The sequence below is a fragment of the Camellia sinensis genome, chromosome 12 (assembly GCF_055761805.1).
Source record: "Camellia sinensis isolate YWXY chromosome 12, ASM5576180v1, whole genome shotgun sequence".
Lineage (NCBI taxonomy): Eukaryota > Viridiplantae > Streptophyta > Magnoliopsida > Ericales > Theaceae > Camellia > Camellia sinensis.
The window spans coordinates 164,623,307-164,637,673 of NC_138972.1; the positions used below are offsets into that span (position 1 = coordinate 164,623,307).

At 33.9% G+C, this 14,367-nt stretch overlaps 1 pseudogene across 1 annotated transcript; it reads right to left on the minus strand.

Moving 5' to 3' along the window:
• Positions 1 to 400: 400 nt before the first annotated feature.
• On the minus strand, positions 401 to 4,850 carry LOC145803404 (F-box protein SKIP31-like; annotated as a pseudogene). The gene is made up of 6 exons (XR_014345509.1): positions 3,784 to 4,850; positions 3,571 to 3,644; positions 2,307 to 2,382; positions 1,954 to 2,064; positions 1,264 to 1,438; positions 401 to 1,137 (listed from the first exon to the last, which is right to left on the minus strand). The product of XR_014345509.1 is annotated as an F-box protein SKIP31-like (transcript).
• Between the last annotated feature and the right edge of the window lie 9,517 nt (positions 4,851 to 14,367).

The following is a 14,367-nucleotide window of genomic DNA, read 5'->3' on the forward strand; positions in this document are numbered from 1 at the left end:
ACCAAAGGTGGAAAATTGAAAAAAAAAATTACAAATCCATAAAATTAAGATAAAACTACCTTTATCGAGGGAGGTAGGGGAGGAGAGTGGAGAGTATCAAGGGTGAGTGTCGAAGGGAGAGCAAGTGGTGGAGGAGACGTTGTGAGGGTGGAGGCAAAGAGCGGAGGAGGTCGGAGGAAGAGTTGGCAGAGAGTTTGTAGAAGAGACGGAGATAAAGATATTTTGCCCTAATTCCATACATCTGTAAACAAAAAATTCCACCTATAATGTAATTCTCAGAAAATTCCCATTGATTTGCAATACTTGACCCCAAAGTCATATAATAGCATCAAACTCTTAGCCCATGATACTGACTGAACCAGGTAACCAGCTGCTTTATTTTTGGCACCAACAATTGATATAAAAAAATAAATAAATAAGTAAAATTTCATTTCCTTACAAATTCCAAACCTAAACATAGCATGAATAAATTATATAGAATTTTTTAGAAAAATTGCTACACAATCTCACATTTCCTATTCACAAGACAGACAAGCAATAGAACTAATCCCTTGCAGTTTTTGACTTTCCCTACAGTTTAGCTGTGCACTCGTGATGGTACACTGCATAGAGACCACAACCCATTCTGTTGATTGAACACACAATAAAAAAATACAGTCCCCACTATGATGCTCAAAAGAATCAAAGGATTTGGCATTCAATTTCCCTTGTAATTATTCAGATGTGCTTGTATATAGCCTCTCTAAGTCTTATAGTTTTATTCCCTGATGTCAAGCATACTTACTGTGATGGAACACATGATGCACTCAAACCTCGTGACTATAAAATGACGATGGACAAACTGAACGATAGCAGTCTTGTAGCGTGCACTGTTTTAGAAATTGTAATACTAAAATGATATTATAGTTCATGGACTGTTATGGTGCACAATGAAAGTCAGGAAACCTCTGAAATTAAAAACATAAGTGTGCTATATGACAAAGGACACCAAGTACAAGTTAAAGGAGATCTCTTTTACAGTGTCCGGCTCCATTTCAGATGGTGACAGTAATAGATCAAAGCAGTGCCCAGATATTGTACAAACCAAAAGCACATTTGTAGGGTCCAAAACAGCTTCTCTGCATGTATCATCACAAACTGCATGAACAAAGAACATAAACCAATAAACTTCAATCAAGTTATGTATAAAAATCTATGCAATTGTACCAAATTTACAAACAAGCAAGGTTGCTATATTCAACAACCACAACTAGTGATGCATACCATGGACCTGTCCGGTTTTCTCACAAACGAATACATCTCCAATTTGATAATAAGAACATGTTTCTCCAGAGCAATCATGATTGGGGACCACCTTATCAATTAGGCCTCTGCTGCTTTTCCATATAGATACTTGATCAGCAACAGTCTTATCAAGAATAATCTGGTCATCATTCACCTTCAGATACACAAGAAAAATAAATGATAAATGAAGGAAATGCCTTTGTCTTATTGTTATGAGCCTCATTTAAAGAAGTCGTCCTGCTATGCATGGTGCATATACACTATAGCAACATCCCAGACCACACACACACACACACACACAAAACACACACACACAACACACAAAAAAAAGAAGAAGAAGATAAAAGCAGTCTTTTCAAAATGCGGTCTAGTAAGCGACAATTCTGAGCCAAACAACATGTACGTGAAAATTATGACAAAAAAAGTAAACCTCCGATAAGCTTCCAATAGCATTCTTCATCCGAGAGAGAGAGAGAGACTTGCTCAGGAGGGGGATAAATCAAACATACCACTAACAGATTATTGTCAAGAAGTCTGCTATAAAAAAATCCTATATCATCCCATAGATTTGTATGAAATGTACAGAAAAGAAATGAAAGTGATTCCCCATCGCCCCCATAAAAACACATAAAAGGCAAAAGTTTCAGCCCAACAGCTACCCTTGTTTACCTGAGAAGGGAGAGGTGCTTGGCTTCATTTTGCTGCCTGCATTTGGATGTAATACTCTTTGAGCTCAGAGGGGCAATACCTAACAAATTCAACCATGTCCTCTCCATCACGCTGCAAGAAAGTATTTCTTGTAAACTATAAGTTTCTTAATCTAGCTTTAACAATGAGCATCAAATGGGTCAGTTAAAAGAAGTTCAAATCAGACTTGGAGAGAAGAGACAGAGTACATGAAATTCGTAGGCCAAAGGGACAAGTTTCTATAAATAAGAAGGGCCTAAGTTATGAAACATCAATGTTTAATATGATTTTGATATGCTCAACAACAACAATATTTAAGTAGACCCGAAATATACCTGAATGTAAAGCTTTTATCAAGCACACTCTCGCAACTTTTTTGTAGGGGGCAGCAGACCCCATCGCATACGGTACCTATAAAAAACATTACTAATGCATTATCAAATACATATCTGTTTTAATACACACATACTGACAGATTTATATCTGCAAAAATCAACTCAAACATTAAAACAAAATATTTGGATGCCATGATAGAAAATCCTAAAAGAAATGTGGAGGCTTTGTATGTATCCTGATGTATTACTGAGTTTTGACAATGGCACAGTGAAGTTAATAGGAGAGATTAGATCACCAACTGCAATATTCCTTGGTGAAAATGTATGCTTTACGAACTAGGGGATATCATCTAACAACCATAAGCATTACACACAAGCACAATACACATGCAAGTCAAATGAGCAGAACCAACATTTGAGAATCCAATAGGTCTACTAAGACATTTAAGATAACCGCTAAAACCAAATACTTTAAAAATACTTCTAAAGATATTGCATAATTTAGGAAGAAGATACAAGTTTCTGACATAGCTGTTAGCATTTAACAAGGCAAATACAACATGGGATGTTCTTCATGTAGGAAGAAGATAACCTAAAGAGTTTAAAAGCTTGAGCCTCAACAATACATGATTAGGAATTCACTGGAGTGATATTCCAGCAACAGACATGCACACGCGCATTTTGTGTGTTATCTACAAAAATCTTTTAAAGACCATGTCTCTCAATTCTTATAGCCATGAATAGATAGTTTCCATTCAGAAAAGTAGAAACTAATAGAATGTGTAATTATATCCCCAACCAAATGCATAACTTCACATGCATCCTTTATGTATTCTCTAGTCTAGACTCTAGTTCAAACCATAGAGAGACATCACAAAAGCTGGACATTTACCACAAATGACGGAAATAAGCCAAATTTGATGGAAATCAACAACGTAGTTGGAGGTCTCATTTGACAAAGAAAAAAGAAAATATTATTTTAAAACAAAATTTTCATTTACAAACTTACGAATTCTGATGAATAAGCATTCATAAAAATTGATTTGATTCATGGCCATTAGCAAGTTTTTGGAGAAAAAGAGAACACTGTGACAGGAAAAAGCTTTTTATACAGATTATATATTCTAATTGAAAAAGCAATCAATAAATACGAAAATGTTTTTCTTCTCAAACTTGAAAGAATGAAACAATGTAGGAATTCAATAAAAATTCAAAGCCAACAAAAATATATATAAAAGATGATAAAGAAAAACTCATCACTCACAAGCGACGCCACAAAGACTCATTTGAAGCTGCAAAATTGAGAAATCTACAAACCAGCGCGCATGAAACAAGATCCTGCATAGATTGCCATCATACAAAATAACCCAGATCATAAAACCCCCAAATCTCTAAAAAAAACAAAAACAAAAAACAATACTTTTGCCCTAATATACCAAAAAAAAATTGGCCCAATAATATACATACAGACTCGTACCTCAGAAGAGAGGAATTTGAGGATGTGATGGAAGAGTTCAGGAGGGATCTTGCTGAAGAAACCAGTCTCCATCCTCCTCGGCGTCGCTCTGATGTTGAATCTATCGCTACTACCACAATTATCACTCTCTAATATTCTACTCTTCGAAGGAGATGAAGCTTGAAATTGCACAACCGATTTCTCTTCGCCTTCATTGTCCCCCACACGCAACCTCTTCGATTGTCTCTCCTCCTTTCAATTTTCGCCTCTTCCTGAACCAAATCCCCAAAAAATGACCTAATCTACACATACATATGATTGCCTTGCAGTAGCCTACAAAATGAACATTATTACTTTTTCCCACAAAATAGAAGCTAACTGTTTAACCACTAATTCAACATAAAAAATAAACACAACTATGTATTTGTGATGCATTATGCATGTGCGCATTAGTACATTGAAGTTGATGCTCCATCCACAGATGGGTCTTGTTGGGGGTTGCTCTGCTCCTGGTTCTTCCTCTCATCAGCAATTTCAGCAGCTTGCGCACTTTCAGGATTATAACCCAGCGGCCGGACATACATAAAGCTCACAGCCTTCATCATTTCCATCTATACACCAAGTCACACACACCGCTACATCAATAGCTTAATCCTTCATGGAAGTGTGTTAGAACAAGTTCAAATCCAAGAGCATCTCCAATCCTAATTCTCTTTTTTCACGAAATTAGAGTAAAAATTTGTTTAAAAGCTTGATCTGGTATGGAACACTCCAATCCTTCTTTTTTTCATGAAATCTTTTTGAAAAGTTGCAAACTTATCCTAAATATCTGTTTTAACCTTTTTTATGAAAGAAAATCGTCTCCAATCTTTGTTCTTCTAAAATTTTTGTCAAAATCAAAATTTAGTAAAAATATGACTTTTTGGAACTTTGATGAGGGATTTGGTTCATCCTTCATTTGGTAAAAATTTCGCATATGCTCTGATTTGATACAAGTTCAATGAAATGATTAGAGCTTACTTTTAGCTCTTTATTCATCAAATTCAGAGAAACTCAACAGCATTCATTGTATCCATATATCCAATAAGTCAAAGGTAACTAGTGAAATCACATATATATATATATATATACATTTCATTTATGTGAATTTAAATCTGGGTATACGTGATTACCTTTTCTTTCTCTTTTTTGGAGACGAGCAGCCTGGCAGAAGAATTCCTGCTCGGGGGCAAACTGCAAAGAGATAGATTTGGGGGAGATAGGTAAAACAAAGAAATGGGTTATTGAATTGAAGAAAATTGAGAAATGGGTAATTGAATTTAAGAAAATTTAAGAAAATTGAGAAATGGGTAATTGAATTGAAGAAAATTGAAAAGAAACCTCGTGGGCTACTTCTTCGGCGCGGCGTTCGCGCTGGACGTGGGTCTGTTCGGCGATCCATTTGCGGCGCTGGTTGGGGTAGGAGAGAGGGTGCCGTGGCTTCTGGTTGAGGTAGGAGTGAGACCCCGCGGTGCCCGATTTGGTCTTGAAATCAACGTCACCGCCTTTGTCCGAGAACCTCTTGCACACCCTCAACCTTCTTCTTCTTCCTCCATCCTTCTGTGTAGCCTTGATTTTGGTCATGTGCTGATTGATTGATTTTTATCAGATGAGAGTCGCAGAATCTGAAAATCCCTAGACTTTACGCGCTCGCGCGCGCACACACAAACACACAAACACACACAGGAGTTATATCATTATTTCTATATTGGAAATTCTTCCATGTAAGCTCAGATTTACATGGGTATGTATGCGTATATATATTTCGAATTTGTGTTTGTGGTCGATACGATCTTTCTCGCCTGAATCGAGACTTTTCATTTTCACAACCCATTTCCAGAATCTTATCGCGAGTGTTTTCATTTCCAAGACCCATTTCCATTAACTTATCCTGGGTTAGTTCAATTGAACTGGTCGTTCTGACATTTTTACTCCAGTCACAATTTCTCTGACCTGATTGAACTTTTCTATTTTTCAGACTGCTTCTTTTTGATTGTCTCAACGCCTAGTTGACCGGACTGAACTGCTTTGCTGATCTGTTTTACTCCGGCCAGAATTGCCCACAAAAATGTCTACACAAGAAGGCGATCTTTGGTTGGACAATCTAAGTCCGAGCTTCTTCGACGGTGACTTTCTTTTTTTTTTTTATTCATTTTTTTTTTTTTTATTCATGTTCGACGGTGACTTTCTCCTTCGTATATTTTACGAGTTTTGCTTTATTTAAGGGTTTCTGATGTAGCACCATAGCAGTAGTGTCTTATTTTATTACGAGGAATACAAAAAAATGCCAATCAATGTAGTTTTTTTTTTTTTATGTTATATTTTTTTTATAACAAATAAATCATATATGATAGTATAAGAAAACCTAATAAATTAAATTCACAAAATCATAATAATGAATATAAAATACAACACAAGCCAATACAAAAAATATCTCTTATAATAAATACAAACACAATGAATCAAATTCAGGCACATAAAAAGATTCGAAGTACTAACTTCTTAGAAAATATATAAAAGTTTTCAACTGTATATTTTTGCAAAATTTTCACATCCAACATATGTTTCATTTCATCAATTTATTTATTTATTTAGGATTTTTCAATTTTTTGATATCTTCTTTGATTCCATATTTTATCTTTAACGATAAATTATATTTTGTCCCTTTTTATATTTGATCACTTTATCATTTTGGCCCTCAAATTTTTTTTTTCTCATTAATGTTTGAAGTTTTTTTCAATTTTCTTTTAAAATTAATTTTTATTCAAAATTAGACAAAAAGTGCTATGTTGTTAACTGCTACATGATAAAAAAAATATATTATATTGAGATTTAGGTTTTCAATTACTTTTTTACACTACGTGGCTATAAATATGTCATTTTTTTTTTGTTTAATTTTAAAAATAAATTAATTTTTAAAATAAATTAGAAAAAAACTCATGAAAAGGCAAAAGTGGGGGAAAAAAATTGAATGGCTGAAATGAAAAAAGTGACCAAAATAAAGGGCAAAGTGTAATTTGTCCTATCTATCATTTATTGTTTAATCATGGTTAGCTTCACTCTGACCGTTGTTTAATTTCGGGAAAGTTTTATATACACCAATGGTACATTGTATGTAGTCTAATTATATCATTTTCTTATTTAATTTTGATTTATTTATTTTTAGTTATAACATTATTTTAATAATGATTTATAAAATTTTAAATTTTCTTATTTAGTTATGATTAATTTTTTTAATTATATCTCATGTTATATTGAATTATAATATATATTTTAGTTATGACTCAAAAAAATTAAAATTATACTATTTTTTTAGTATTATTATATGTATTAATTAGTATACTGACATATATTATGATATTATTGTTGACCTTATCCATTATTAAGAAAATGGTTAAAAACTAAATTTTTAACTTTTTTTTTTGGAAAAAAATATATAAAAAAATGTGAAAAATAATATAACTTGAAATAAATTAAAAAGATAAAAAATAACTTTTAACCTACTCCTAAAAAAAATAAAAAAAATAAAACATATATATTAACATATAGCATACCAAGCATATAACATTTTTCAATTTTTTTGTTTTTAGTGCTTAACTTCGAATTGAAGAAAGGAGAGCGAGTATCGTCACTTTGCACGGAGACAAAAACCACCACAGTAGTTATAAGATATCACCATTGCTTAGAAAGAGAGAGAGAGAGAGAAACTTCAAACGTCAAGAAAAAGCGCAAAAACCAGTTCAATTCAAATATTTTTCTTTTTTAATTGTTTTCAGGTATGCCATCTACTTTGTCAATACATAGTATCATCAATCATATATATATATACCGGCAATGAAATAAATAAAATAAATAAAATATTTATTATATATTGTGTGCTAGTCAAGTGGTAAGAGTCTTATTCATTTGACATAAGTCTAAAGTTCAAGTCCCTACTCTCATCTATTTAATTTTTTTTTTAATTTTAAATAAAAAAGTAGACACGTGGCAGCATAAAAAACAAAAGTTTCAGGACACCATAGGAGGTGTTCACTGTATAATTTTAAATAAAAAAGTAGACACGTGGAAGCATAAAAAACAAAGGCTTCAGGGCACCATAAGAGGTGTTCAGTTTATAATTTTAAATAAAAAATTAGACAAGTGGCAGCATAAAAAACAAAAGTTTCAAGACACCATAAGAGGTGTTCACTTTATAATAGTATAGAAGATAGATTTTATTGCTTATGTCCACCTAGTTTATTATTTTATTGCTTATGTTCACCTAGTTTATTATTTTATTGCTTATGTCCACCATAGTAGTAGTTTCCATAGATTCGGAACAGAGTAGCAGTTTCAGGAAATGGCTTTATATTGCTTTATATTTTTGGTCATTGCTTTTACCTTTCCAAATCTGGTTGTTTCTTAGTTAGGTCTATAATTTGCTTATAAATATTGGGTGTAAGCCTTAGGGCTCTTCAGTTTTTTGATCATTAATCTATTTCAAGTTTTATACTCTTCATTCCAACTTTGGTTAATTCTTTGTGAATCAACTTTTGTTGAGCCTTTAAACTTGGTATTCTTGGAGAATCAACGGGTCTAGAGAGGTCTTATTTCCGGTATTCTTGTTTGAATCAACGGATTTTAAGATTGTTACTATTGTTATGACTCGCGCTGCATCAGCTTCTTTATTCACCTCAATTTCTTTTGCTTTGTTTAGGTGTTTCTACACAAGAAGGCGATGATTGGAGGGCCTATCTTAATGAGTATCCTTATGGCCGAGAAGGCGAATTAGAACAAACTCTGCCGGGGAGGACGACGGCTCCAATATTTGACCATGCTTCAAAAATCGAGCATGTGCTCGAAAAATTATGCAGTCAGCAATCTTTCCATCTGCTCGTTCAATTCTGGACCCCCAAAATATTGAACGGCCGATATTCGCTTAAAACTCAAAATTCACAGTTTTTTCTTAAAACGTCTGATGATGCACTTTGTGGGTATCGGAAGATATCTAGTGAGCTTGACATTAACTGTGGAGAAGACTCCTGCTTTCTCGGAGCGGTATTCAGTTGCCAAATGCCCAAGGTTTGGTTTGACCATGCTTTAGCGTCTTTGTGCTTGCCTGTAAAGTTGCCTTCCAATGACCCATTCCTGTGTCAGAATTGTGTTGGCATACTTGAAATCGTATCCAAAACCGAAGCGGTATGTCAACAAGTTTTTAAGGAAGGTCGTGTTTGTGAACTCTTTCAGGTTTGTCGCTAACGCAACCCATAACTTAGGCCTCTTTTGGAAACATAGTTTTTAGTCAATTTTTTTTAGTTTGTAGCAGAAGTTTAAAGTTAATTTTTTTTATATTTAAAGACATTTGGAAGTTAGTTTTTAGCCATTGGTAAAATTACAATTCTACCTATCATGGGCAAAAATATGTCACATGGGTAAAGTTATAAATATTTTAAATTGAATAGGAGTAGTTCGGTCATTTCATTGTAATTTAACATCATAAACAAATATTAATAAATAAATAAAAACAAAAATAACTTTTTACCAACTTCCCAAATCATTTGTCTAAAAAAGCGAAAAGCTTGGTTAAAAGCCAAAAAGTTATTTTTTACTATCTTCCCAAAACACCCCTTAAAACATGTTCAATTTCATTTTAAAAAAATTATGTTTTCTTATATTGGCAATTGTTCTCAACATTTAAAAGTTTTCTAAGGATTTATGAGTTGTATCATCTTTTTTATTGAGTTAAATTACAAATATATTATGTTTGTTTAAAATACGAATTGTTCTTTATAATTTGGAAAATTACAAATACTTTCCTATCAGAATTTTTTATTTAACAAAATTAATTAAAAAACTAAAATTTCTAACTGTCCACCTATACAATAATAAAATTATCTAAATTATTAATTAAAATAAAATTTTAACATTATTAAAAACTGTTAAGTAATTTGATGATTTATTAATAAAATGACCTATTTGTTGTGAAATTAAAAACCTTAGGGGGCATAATGTAATTTCTAGAACCACATGAGATAATTTGTAATTTAAGTAAATCTCAGAAGGTGTGTTTGTAATTTATCCTTTTTATTATTCCCTTGCAGGAGGTAGGTCTGATATGTTCAGGACTTGAACCCTTGGACATGCAAGTAAGTGGCAAAAAACAAAGAAGTATTCTTTGTATTATGAGCTTTTCTAGTAAAAAACAAAGAAGTATTTGTTTATTTTTCCTACTTAATTAGTTAAGAAACTCTGTTTCATAATGGACTAATTATTATTATTATTAATATTTTTATTTATTTTTTATTTTTTGCAGCTCCATGTCTCAACTCAAGGAAGTGAGGTTCCTTCCAAATTTTCAGTGGATCACACCAGCCAATTTACAACTGGACAGGTTAGCTCAACTAAACTTATAACTATACATGAATGTATAAAATTTGTTTCTTATGATTAACTTAATATGTAGGTTTTCAATAGCAAAAATGAATTGATCAATTGGGTACATGATGTGGCTAAGAATTATGGTTTTGGCGTTGCTATTAAGTCGTCGACCTATGATAAGAGACCAAGGATTTATCTTGGTTGTAAGAGTGGCATGGATACAAAGAAGTGCATATGTCCTTTTACTGTGAAGGCATCAGAGACAAATGAAAAATGGTCATTGAAAGTAATCAAAGGATTGCATAACCATCCACTTGCGGAGCATCGCGAAGGATAATTCATCTGCTGGGAGATTTTCAAACAATATGTTATTGTCATGATAGAATGTTTGTTTGATACGGATTTTATGTTTGCCAGATGTTATGTTTGTTTAAGTTAATGGTTGAACAATGGGCATGTTTATGTTTTGAAAATTTTTGACAAATTAATGTTAAATAATTTGTTTGCTTAATGTTATGTTTTTGTTTAATCAAAACTATCCAAAAAAAATAAAAAATTTAATCGTACACTATTCCATTCACATAAACATGTTTGCAAAAAAAAAAAAAAAAAAAACACTTCGCAACAACAATCTCAATACCTACGATTGTATGGTGTAATTGGGGATGCTAATCGGCTTTGCACAGAATAGCAAAAAATGATTCTACCATCTTTGTACGAAAACCAAAAAATGACCAAGAAAAGAAAAAAGAAAAAGAGTAAATACTATTATAAAATCAACTATTAAATACAAAGAAAAAATGTTTGTCATTATACATACAAAAAGGCATCATCATTTTATATCTCAATAAAAACATAGATCTTTATCATTAGGTATCTCTTTTTACAAAAAAAAATATTAAAAAAAAATCATGTAAATAAGAATAAATTTAGAGAAATATTAGTCAGAAAACAAACCACAAAAGCTTTGTAACACATGATTCTTTCGTAGCTCGAAATTTCGAAGGCTCGAGTGGCCAGAAGTTCCAAAATGACGCCATTTTGGAATTTTTTTTTCTTTCTTTTCTCCGAAATTGGTTTGAGAACAGGAGAGAGGAAGAGAGAAGAAGAAAACAAAGAGAGGGGGAATAGAGGAGGAAAATTATTGCTAGGCTTTGTTGCTTCTGTGAAAATTCTTTCTCCATATATCTGAATCAGGGTTACAGGTAAATAATTTGATGATTTGTAGCTTCAAGAGGGGAAGTGAGAAGTGGAGAAGAAGAAGTGAACTGTGGAGGAGAGAGAGAAAGGTAGAGAGAGTGTGTGAGTGGTTTTGGTTTTGGTTTCCATTGATGAGAGATTTGTGGGTTTTGTTCTTCAGAAAAAGTGAAGGATTTTGGGAAAGATTAGAAGGGGAGAGAAGAGATGAAAGAAGAATACAAGGAGAAGTGGAGGAGAGAGAAAGGTAGAGAGAGTGTGAGTGGTTTTGGAATGAGGCCGAGAAAGACTGTGAAGCTCAAACCCAAATAGGAAGATAGAAGCTTTTCATGGTCTCGTAGGTTGCTCTGAAGTTTAATTGTGGTTGTGGAGGTGGGTAGTTGTTGTGGGTTTTGTTGAGTTTCTTGAATTTCCTGATCATCATCAGCATGTGCTTGTGCTGCCATTAGTGAGTGTGAGCCCCTCCCTCTCTAAAAACACACTGTGTGTTCGTTTGGGAAAATGTGAGAATGTGTTCGGGGGTCTCTGTGAGTTTTGTTCTTCAGAGAAAGTGAAAGATTTTTGGGAAGATGAGAAGGGGAGAGAATAAATGAAAGAAAAAAGACAAGGTTTCGGGCCATTCGAGCCATAAGGTTTCGAGTTGATTCTATGTGTACTGTTACATTAACAATAATCAATTCTAAAAATACAAATTGTATATATTGGCAAAATTTGAATACATAAATTTAATTACTAATTTCTCACCTTAAAAAATGAAAAATAAATAAATTTATACAAACAATTACAATGTAAAAATTTATAAAGTCCTCGTTTAAATTTAGTTTTAGGTCCCAACTAAGGTTGAGCCACGTCATGAGTAACATCATCCGATACAGCTTCATCTTCCATGACAATATCCGACATATCTGGTGTATCGTTGTTATGTGCTAAAGCATCGCTAGACCACGGCCATATTTAACGTCCAATGCATGATGTCTTCCATTTGAAGCAGTAGTGTCACACCCCAAACTCGCCCCTAAAAGTTTCGGGTATGACCACCTCAAAAACAAACATAAAATCCAATATGTATAACATATGAGGCCTGAACGGAAGTATTAAACAACACAGAACAACATCCATTGAGCTAATCCTAACATGCCAGGATCATACACTTGATATCAGATAATGTATCACATAGTAAATACATACATGGCAATATATTTATATAGACAAATATACAGTCTTGTCCCCGAGTATGGGGATGTAACAAAATTGGGCTAAGGGAAGTTAATCATGTTACACAACATCCATCAAATGGTTCAGTGCACAAAGCTAAAGGCTCTGCGGGGACTCCCCAGAATGAATGAGCTTCGCCCGAGTGTTGGGTTGTGATGTAAAGACAAAAAGGCAAGTGGTCCAAGCTGGACTATGACTGACCTTCAAACTGAGTACCTACAGAATAGACATAACATGAAGTAAGCGAAGCTTAGTGAATAATAGTACGTGATAATCCAACAAATAGCTAAAATCACAAAGTATATAAATGCAGAGAACTTGTAGTTAGTCTTATCTTGTAATTGTTTCCAGAACGGCCTTGGGCCCAGCCTTCAAACAGAGTGGCCTTAAGCCCAGAATGCAGAACGACCTTAGGCCTGATAGATTTTGCAGATTGGCCGTAGGCCTAATAGATATTACAGATTGGCCATAGGCCCAGATGTCACAGATTGGCCATAGGCCCAGGTTTCATAGAATGGCCGTAGGCCTCGTAGATTTCACAGAACAGCCATAGGCCCCACAGATTTCACAGAACGGCCATAGGCCCAGAATACTAACAGATTGGCTTTAAGCCCAGTTCATATATGTATGGACTCAAGAGGTGTCTCGCACGGATTCTAGAGGTGACTCACACTGTAGCACTTAGTTCCGTACAGCACTTTGTTCCATACCAGAAAAATAATAGGTCTTACAGGTTATACAGAATGGCCATAGGCCCAAATATCGTAGAGCAGACTAGTCTCAGAGTTATATAGAGGCATATAGATTCCTTCAATCATTCTCATGTGTTAACATAGTTAACTTGCGTTTAACAGAGTGCTAATGATAGCTATTGGCAATAGGTAAAGCGTATTTTACAGATTGGCACAGTTGTCTTGCGTATAACAGAATAATAACAATAACTATTAACAGGGGCACATATATCATTACAATACGCTTAATAAGGACAGAACGATTCACATCCTAACGTGGGTCACATAATGATGTTAGACCTTTACAGATTGGCACAGTTGTCTTGCGTATAACAGAATAATAACAATAACTATTAACAGGGGCACATATATCATTATAGTACGCTTAATAAGGACAGAACGATTCACATTCTAACGTGGGTCACATAATGATGTTAGACCTTTACACTCAGATTATAGGTTCTGAACGACCTCGGATCCATGTATAACACAACAAAATAATCTTAGATTCACACATATACTGTTGTGCAAGGATGAACTTAAGTTTCATTTATTCGTTAAGAAACAACGTAGTTTGCTTACGAATAGCAAAACGTTAACATTAATTATTAATAGTACACCAATTGTACTACACAATACTATTACTCACAGTATGGTGGCGGAGCGTTAGTCCTTCCCGGAATGTGTCCTGCGCATATACAGAACTCGTAAGTTAGTTCATTTTTCTTTGTTAAATCATTTCCTGACTCACTTGTTTCAAACGAATTTACAGATATCATAAAGGCATCAAATACAGATTTCAAAAATATTCGGGAAACATGCACGTAAAACAGAGCAATCTAATTTTTCCAGCATGGGCCGCACGTGCGGCGGTTGGTCCAGCACGTGCGGCTGGGAAGCCCCGCACATGCCTTTTTAGCAGAACCAAAACCCAGAAATTTCCCATTTCCCGCACGTGCGGCCATGACTCCCGCATGTGCAGTGATTCCCCTGTGAGAGCAGTCCGAAATTCAGACAAAACCCAATTTTGATAGGTATTTATAAGGCTCAAAATAAGTTCATAAAT